This window comes from Lissotriton helveticus, chromosome 1_1 (assembly GCF_964261635.1).
Source record: "Lissotriton helveticus chromosome 1_1, aLisHel1.1, whole genome shotgun sequence".
NCBI classification, from domain to species: Eukaryota; Metazoa; Chordata; class Amphibia; order Caudata; family Salamandridae; genus Lissotriton; species Lissotriton helveticus.
Window position 1 is genome coordinate 866,906,688 of NC_136057.1, and position 9,989 is coordinate 866,916,676.

The window sequence follows — 9,989 nt, forward strand, 5'->3', positions numbered from 1 at the left end:
TGCCCAGCTACGTGACCAACAACAACATCCCCTCCAAATGGCAAGAAGATCGGTGGTTCCAGAGGTGTCGGGACCAGAGGCGAGGGAGGTGATTGCAAACATCCAAATGTTGTTTGGTCACGTAAAACAAGTGTGCGTGGAATGTGGCGCTTTCATCTGCTACAGAGAAAGTAGCATCACTTTGATTTTGCGAGCAATTCAAAATCATATTAATGTTTGCACAAAACGCACCAAAAAATAAATTCATTTTTTTTTTTTGCTCCTGTTGAGCCCTTTATAATGGATCGTTTTTGTTTCCCCCCCCCCCAAAAAAACCAAAAATTTTTTAAAAACGTTCAGAAAATACAAAAAAAGTAAAAAAATGTTCAAAAAATACTAAAAAAAATATAAAACAACAAAAACATAAAAAAAAAAGTTCTTTTCAGAACTAACTCCCCATTATAAAAAAATTAGTAGAAAATTTGGAACTCTGCCAACCTGTATTTCTCTTAGTTCGCTCCCGGAGCGCTACCCGGTACGCGTACCGGAAGCTAACCAAAAAAATATTTTTTTAAAAAGAACAGTAACTATAAGGGAAGGAAATACACAGTTATGTTAAAAGAAAGACAGCTCTAGGGAGTAAAATAAGGATACTGTTACCTACAATCCACTGTTGATGATTTCACATATTACATCATTCATGACATGGTCAGTAACATCAACAGCAGTGGATTGTAGGTAACAGTATCGTTAGTTTACTCCCTTTAGCTGTCTTTCTTTTAACATAACTGTCTATTTCCTTCCCTTATAGTTACTGTTCTTTTTTAAAAAACATTTTTTTGATCAGTCATAAACAGTGACATTAATAGAAACAGAGAGAGTGAACAAGAGTGAAGAACTATGGTCCTCCTGAGCCACCCTCAGAAAACCAAGGGGGTCAAGATACATCTACCGTGCCCCCTTCTACCTATTCTGAACATTATTTGCCCTCCATCTTGTATCTTGATTCGAACGAAACACAAAATGGTGGACTGCCATAACGCTGCTGGTTTGCGAACCGGGCAACTTCCCAGGAAGCGGTCCCCAAAAAAAAAAAGTTGGGAAAGTAATTCACAGACACTAAGAGTAATAGAGATGGAGTGAGTGAACAAGACTGAGAAACTATGAGAACAGAGGGACTGAGAAAAAGAGTGGAAGGAGTTGAGTAAATAGGTAATAGAGAAAGGAATGAGGAAAGTAGCAAAGGCAGGAAACTGAGGATTAAAGAAGTGAAGCAGTGGATCTAATAGTAGGTGAATGTGATAGAAATGTAACGAAAAGAGTACAACTATTTACCTTGTAATTGCTGTTAAATTAATCACATTTTATTTCTATACTTTCAATCTGTGAAAGAGAGAACCAACATTTAAAAAAAAATTAAAATATGTATTTAAAAATTACAAAAGACAAGGGAAAATATTGAAGGACAAATAGTTTTTCAACAACTTTGACACTGACAGAAGCTTCTGCTTCTCCAGGTCCTCTACACAATGCTAAAGATATACATTTTAAACTAACAGTATCTTGATGCAGATGAAGTGAGGACTATCTTAAAACATGGTGCATCTTTTGCATTGCTCTTGTTTCAGAAAAGTGTCGCTTCAGTATGCCAATAACATGTCTCCTATCCAGAGATTTGTTTGAGGTGAGGCCTACTCAGAGTTCAAGATGAGATTTACACTTGTTGAAGTGTACAGAGGAGATAATATCTGTGAAAGTCTACTAATGAAGTGAGTCATGTCCACTGCACTCTTCAACAAAGTAGAAACCTCCTATGTTTCCCTGGACAGACCTAAACTTGATCTGCACAATGTGATTCGTAATGATAGGAAACTCAAGTGATGTAATTGAAATATGTGCAATTTATTTTGCTCATTTCACAATCACATCACTTGTGTTTCCTTTGCTTAGGTATCTCATTGTGCAGATGTAGTCCAGCATATGAAAGATTACGTAGAAGTGCAGCACTGCATACAATAAATTTAACACTTACAGAAAACTCACCTTCTCCATGCCTCCTACACAGTTCTACATATACATCATAAATGCAAACAGTACAGAATTAATTATACATGTTAAATGGTTTATTTTTGCTGTTCTCAGAATGTATCAAAATTCACTAAAAACAGTGACTTGAAGGTATTCATCATGTAACAGCGGGGAAAAAAAAACACAATCAAAATGATTGTGTTTAAAAAACCCATACAACATCAGAAAATAAAATTCAGAACTCCTTAAAGTTAACTTACTTTCCATGACGTCCAAGGATGTCCTATAAACAGCTTACACTCTTTTGTGCTGTTATTACTTTCAGCCCGCCACTTTCTGAAAGAAAAGCTCCATCGTTTTTAAAAACACGTTACATGCAATAAATGACTTCTTGCTCTCTACCACTATTTTCCACAAGGCCAAATCTAGTCAGAGATATTTATAACTCTTGGATTTCTTGTAAGCCAATCCCATCATTTGGCATTTCCGCAACTTTCAGAATTAAAATGTTGAAGATCATTTTCACAATCCTGGAATAATAATATCTTCCCCTTCTTGGTCAGTCATGTTCTACATTTCCTATGACACTGATACTGCTTAATATGAAGCAGACTTACACTACCTCTATGAGTACTACAATTATTTAATTCTCTACATCACTTTTAATCACAAAGCAATGTAAAACAGTAGACAGCATTGCAGACTTACATTCCCTCTACTCCATGTTTTGATTGGCTGCTTCAATTAGCTTATGAAAAGAAACAATTTTTCTGAACTCATTTAAAGTGCACATACATCTCCATAATGTCCAATCCTTTGATTAGAAGTTATGTCTCTGAACTACACTTATCCTCAAGGCCAAATTGTGTAGGAGCCATTAGAACTTCTTGAAATTCCACAGATCATATCCCGAGATTATTTTCCTAAAATTTTGGTTTTAAAAACACCAGGTAAGAGTTTTTAAGGTCATACGGCAATTTTTTTTTGAAAATTAAAACAGAATCATTGCAGAATGACCATCCATTTCTAGACTTTAAATAAGCTGTGTAATGTCCTGATGATATTGAAGGGCCGTCATGATATATAATTGCTGTAGTTACAAAAGTCCTTCCTGATATTGACAACTGCGAAGCTACAAATTTTTTTATTAAAGTTGTCAATTTTGTTCCATCAGGCCTACATCGTTGGAACATTAAAATGACGTACTGGCCATATTTTCGTATAAATAATGTGGACATCATTTCAGATTTACATTGGCTACACTCCATGCTGTGATTAGCAGCGTTTACTAGCTTATTAAAGGAGACTGATTTACTGTCTGGCAAAGTTAAATATATAAATCTTTCTGAGTCTACACTAGTAGTACTTGATACCATACAGTTCTCGCAGTCATGCTGCCATTGATAAGAAAGCCCAAACAGCTGATCTACATCTACACCTTCAGCATGTAATACATCAAGCATATACATTAAAAACTCCTGACAATCTTGCTGAATATTTTGAGAGAATTGTGTTTGCCCTGAACATCTGTCTAACAGGTTTCGAATTTCAGACACACTTTCTATTTTTGTTCTATCTGTGCTACATTTCTCTAACACAGAATTCAACAAACTGCAAAATCTTTGATCAGAATTGACCACAATCTCTTCTTTTACATTTTTTAGAGAAAACAAAACATTCATTACTACATTAGCATAGCAGTTGACACCAGAACTGTTTTCAAACTGAAAACCAACAACATCTTCAACAGAATCCTCTTTGTTTCTGCTTGTAATTTTAGGTTCATTCACTTTTTGTCTTTTTGCTACAACCTCCCCAGTATTGTTCTCATTTCTTCGTTTCCGGCCTACCAGACGTTTCTCAAACAAAGGAAACTGAGGCAAATGTGGCGCATACTCTCTTCTTAACCTATTGTATTCCTTAACACAATCTAGATCTGCACAAATGTTTCTGACATCACACTCAATCAAGTACAATCCCGATAAAGTTCTAACTCGTGACAATGCCACATATGCCATACCCTCCTTGAACACAGAACTGCCAATATTCACCAATGCAGTGTCTACACTTAAACCTTGCGATTTATGAATTGTCACCGCATATGCCAAGCAAACAGGGAACTGCTTACGGCGAACATATAAGTCTTTTACAAGCAAAAATCTAGCAGAACAACGAGCAATTAGCTGTACTTCCTCAATGCCATCAAATTTAATTTTTAAAAATTCAATTCCATCTCTATTTCTGTATTTCACAAAATCAACAACATTACCCATTGATCCATTTACCAGACCTCTTTCAACATGTAAATTCCTTCTTAAAATTATACGGCAGTTCAAGCACACATTCAGAGTCTTTTCAAAACCTGCAGTTTTAGATATAGTCTTCTCTAATGAATCCAATTTTGATTTCAGATTCTCAGACAAAATAATTGTTGATCCCATATGCTGTACTCTATCAATAGCTTCCACTTTCACAATCTCTTGCTTTTCTAAATGCAACATTTTGTTGTTAAATTTGGCACATTCTGCAAGAGTTGGCATCAAACATATTCCAGATTTCTTATCAGTAATTTTCTGAAAAATATTCTCAGGCACAACATCTTGTTCTGGATATAAATTTGACAGTAATCGTGCATGTAAAGCTTCTTTTCCATGCTCGGTCACTTTTCCAATTCTAACATCTTGTAGAATAGTCTTGTAAACTTCATCCTTTGCCTGACGCATATTTTCATGCAGTTCAGCATAATTGAAGTTTAACCATATATTGACGTTGCCAATGCTGCCTAGGCACTTCCTGGTATCTTCATGCGTGAGCATTTTGAACACAGGTTGCCCTTTCACTGGTGTCAGCTGCAGAAGATCTCCGAAAACAATGATGTGTTTGCCACCAAATAACACATCATACTCTGTTTTGAGAACTTCTTGCATTCTCAAATGCACAAAGGCAAGCATGACATTGGAAACCATGCTTACTTCGTCAATGATAAGAAGTTTCATTTTCCTCAAGATTCTTGAAACTTCAAAACAAGCATCTCCAGATAGCTTGTGATATTCTAATTTGTTGTCATGCTCCACTGGCAGCATCAGTAAACGATGTAAAGTAATCCCTTTAATATTATGTGCTGCCAGTCCAGTTGGAGCAGTGACAACACAAGACAGCGATGACTCTGTCCTTTCCTGCAAATAGCATGAAATTGCTTTAATGAGGAAACTTTTTCCAGTTCCCGCTTCTCCACTCACGTACAGTCGGACAGGCTTCAACGACGTACATGAGCACTCTTTCTTATCATGACTTAATCCATGATCAATTTGCATGGTAACTTCGTCATATATTTTCCTCTGCTCAACGTTGAGTTGCCTTTCCAACTCTTCTAAGTTAACCACATCCTCTTGAGCATGTGCCATGGCTCTTTCCACCTCATTCATAGCAGTGGCAGCTTCATTTTCAATAAGAGGTCCTCCTAGTGGATCCTGACTCAATGAAGCAGAACTCTGACTGTCCTGAGAACTGTCTCTGGCAATCTCGGCTGCAATTGTTGCTTCCTGCTCAATTTCCGCATTCAACATTTCTACATATTTGGGAAAAGCAGGACATTCTATGGTCTCCTTGGCGGCATTGAAAGAGTCTTCATAACAGAGGAAATCTCCAAGCAGTTCCTCTTCTGCACGCCAAGGCTTGAAAAGTTGCAAAAGTGCTAAATAGAAAAACTCCTTTTTTTCAGGAGATTCGCCACTCAATTTTCGATGGTTTATCAAGTGGCATTTTCTTTGCTTCACCAGACATCCCTCACTTCCTATTACAGCATACACTCCTTTCTCAGTATCTTCTTTGATGTTCCTCTTGAACATGTAATTTTGCAGAACCTCATACAGACAAACATTCTCGAGGTGACTGCTTCGATTTGGATAATATGTATCCAACATGTTGGTCTTCAAAATGTCGGTACTGTTTGGCTCCTTTTCCGCCAAATACTCAATTTCCCGCACAGGTTTGAGAACTCGATTACGCGTTGCAGCAAGACCAAGACTCGCCCAAACGATACTCCTGGACTTGGCATAGAGACTTGCTGAAGACAACCGGTCAGAACATTCATACGCTCCGATTTCTCGATGCGACAACATCTTCAGACTGAAACTGTACAACTTCTTGCTGAGGCTCTTTTCATGGGAAATGTCCTCCCACATATCCTTCAATTCTGTCTTCTCTTTTTTGGTGATGTAAGACGTCACATACCGAGCCACAGCCATACAGTTATCAGCCACAAACTGTATATCCATGTTAGCATTCCACATGGACAAAATCACCGGGTTGTAGTCGTTGATGTACTTGGACTCTTCGTTCCTCTTCAAATTGTAAGTGTTTTTAGGTGATTTCTTCATGACATTGTGTCGCAGCGAAGACATCAAACTGTTTACTCTTCCTTTAGAAATCACCGGTCGTGGATAGCCGAAACGACATTTAGTGTAGAACTTGTCCTTGTTTCGGAATTTACGACGGCAGTACTTTCCACATCGATGGCTTTGGAAACGCAGAACTTTTTCTCTTAGGCTTTTCTTCTCCTTTGCGTTTGGAACAGCACACGTAGAATACTGTTGGATGAAACTCATCACTGAGTCATCTGGATCCGTTCCAAATTTAGGTGCATCCTTGATCCACAGCAACATATGTATATGAGGAGCACCTCTTGCTTGGTACTCCTTTCTCCAGAAGAAATCCAACACCTCTCCAAGAGGTGGATTCTTCTTATTCATGATGAAAGACATCATAGCTTCAAATCTATGATTGAAGTACCTACATACATTGACTGGATCCAAAGAGCACAGTTCTCCGGGTGTCTTGAATTCGATGTTTTCTACGTTAGCATTTGCCTCTCGTAGAAATTCAAGTAAGTCTTCCCAGCCATACTCGGCACAGCTCAGAGTGAGGAACCATGTGGGAGTACCTAAGTTCCTCAGCATACATTTTAAATCACCATGACGACGGTACCAGTACTCATTAGTACCACGCTGACACGCCATGAGATTAATCAGGTGAGAATCCAAAATACTATCTTGGACATTCACTTTATCCATAAAATCACTTGCCGAGATGTTTTGCATGTGTATACCACTTTTCAAGATGTGGTTCACTGCATATGACAGTCCAGACAGATCGCTTTCAAACAGGAGATGAAACAAATATGGAATGCATTGTCGAAACCTAGCATCTCCTGCATACAATCGCAAAGTCCGGTATTCAGAAGCAGGAATTTGATGAGGTCGCTCATCATATCTTCCTCCCTGACCTGTTGGAAAAAGCTGTGGGAAACACCGAGCTTCCAAACTTTGCTCCCAAACACTAATGGGACTCCCTTTGGCTTGTTTCATTTGAAACAACTCAATAGCATTCCCCATGACTTCCTTTGAATGCAAAGGATGAACACTATAATGTTCATATATTTCCTCACTAGTAGAGAGTTCTACTTTCTCAATTTGACCAGCACACAAATCGCTATCCTCTTCCTCACTTACTTCCTCTTCTTCAACATATACATTCTTATAGTATTTATTATTTTTTTTCAAATACAATGTTGCCTTTTTAACTTTCCTAACATCTACTAAATCTTGCCATATTTTCTTATTCTTTGTCGGAACCCCATTAACTAAGATAACCAGAGGTTCCTCTTCCACTTTTTCTACTCCAATTGTGTTAATGTTTTTCTTCAAATCTAGAGGCAAATAAACAACTCTTCCCTTTAATCCTCTCTGTAAATCTGATGGAGGCAATTTCCCTGTCTTTGGCTCCATTCTTACAATAGCCTGAAAGGGATGGATACTTTGAATCAAAATAGATTCATAAGTATTTAAGTCCTTCAATTCAGAAGGAATCTCAACCAATTCCAGATTATTATGAACTGCTCTAGCAGGCATCTGGTTTTGTTTTAATTTGTTACAACAATAAGTACACACACGTTGATCCAATCCCAAATCAAAACAATTTTCTACCATCAAGTATGTTGCAAAATCCTTCCATTCACTATTATTTTCCCTTTCACTTTTTGCATATAAATCCACTAACTTAGTCTGATTCTTATAATAAGTGCGTCGACAACACACACAAGTGAAATTAGGCCTCTCACTTGATTTCATGTCAAACGTCGCAATTTCCCTCTGGAAATTATCTGTACTGGAAACATGTACAGTATCTTCCAAATGACCCTCTATTTCTTGCTCAATTTCAACATTCTCCTCTTTACTTCCAAAGTAACAAAACTCAATTTCTTCACATATATTCCTCACATCTATTTCAGAACCATGCAGAAGAGCAGCACATAATTGTTTCAGCATAATTGCTGGACTCTTAGCATAATACAACAGTCTAACTAACTTCCTCACTTTGTTATGATGCACTGCTAGCATCCTGAAATGATGAAAAACACTCTGGCATACTCTCCTGGAAAGACAAGCCAGTGAATGACCATGCAAACCTGTCACTTCTCTCACTCTGCAAGGATCTAATTCTTGCAACAACCTCATTTTCTGCTTCAAACTTTTCTTGTTAAATGACCGTACAAAATCACAAAGCAAATTGATAGAATCCTGTCGCACACTGCAAATACTACTACACTTCCAGGTGTACACAGGACCCTTAGCACGTCTTCCTAAAACCTCATTACCTAACAACTCTTCTGCCTCTGTTGTCACAAGTTTTTCTTTTTCAACTGGACAACCATCTTTCACTTCATAAGCACGACCACTGATGTCAACTGCATGCACCAAATCATTATCCTGGAAATAACTCTCTTCATTAAAAAATGCCTCACAGCTTGAACTATGTATCCATTCTCCAGAAAAAACTTCACAAAAATTACTACGATTAACTATTCTCTTCCATCTACTATTTCTTTTGAAATCAAAAATTGCCTTGTTTAGCTTCCTAATTCTATTGATTATCAAAATAAATAACTTACGTTTAATTTCAAAAGCCTGATCAATAACTTTCTCAACTTTTTTTTTTCTCCTATAAAAAACTAATTTCTGTTGACCTTTCTTAATATTTTTTAACAAATTGCCAATTATCCTGTTACGGAACATTCGTTTACGAATCTCCGTAAACTGTTGTTTCCTTCTACTATCATGCACAGATTTATCTCTTGCTCTAGCAGTAACATTTTCATTTGTCCTTTTCTTTCCATTTGATTTACTTGTGTTGTTATGGATTGAAACATTTTCTGTACTAATATTTTTTTTATTTGAAATATTTTTTATGAAATATTTAGAGCTCTTACCCGGTGCTTTCTTCATCGCTTGAGAAATCTTTTTGTTAGAGGACTGCTGCATTTTTTTTTTCTCCTGCTGTCTTTGACGTTTTGCAGCCTTCATCTCTCTTATTTTTGTAGGCATAGTTGAATCTGAGGAAAAATATAATAAAAATGTTAATAAAAAAATATTATCAAACAGTAAATCAGTAATAGTGATCAAAAACATAACACACTACTTGACATTTTAAATAGAAGATTTTTTAGTCCTTGCAAATTTACAATACAGAAGTAGCAGAAAAGAAATGAGATTTATATTTATGTTACCTATGCTATTTTATATGTGAATCTGATCTAATTTTATGAGCATATTTTAATATTTTATTGAAGACACTACACATAACCTGTTTTTGAAGGTGTCTTTATTTTTAAATTAAACGGTTTACCTTTTTACTTTTTATTCATTATAAATTTTAAAAATAAATGTTTATAATTCCAAAGGCTCAAGCAGGTCATCTTCCCATCCTATATCATATAATTCGGACAAATCTGCATCCTCATCACGCTCTTCTTCATCCTCAGGATTTAAATCATCCAATGGATCAACATCCACTGATGTTTCAATTACAAGTTCAATGATGAGGTCAAAATCAACTGATTGCAGATTGTCGCTCATGTTGAGGTTGTCTTTATCTTTAAAGAAAGACAACAACAATGAGATGTTGCAGAGTAAGAGACAAATCTC

General features: G+C 36.7%; 1 long non-coding RNA gene across 1 annotated transcript; it reads right to left on the reverse strand.

Moving 5' to 3' along the window:
- Nucleotides 1-1,314: 1,314 nt before the first annotated feature.
- LOC144771077 (uncharacterized) lies at nucleotides 1,315-9,398 on the reverse strand. Its single transcript, XR_013599097.1, has 3 exons — nucleotides 9,275-9,398; nucleotides 2,268-2,343; nucleotides 1,315-1,362 (listed from the first exon to the last, which is right to left on the reverse strand). It is a non-coding gene; the product is annotated as an uncharacterized LOC144771077 (long non-coding RNA).
- Nucleotides 9,399-9,989: the final 591 nt, after the last annotated feature.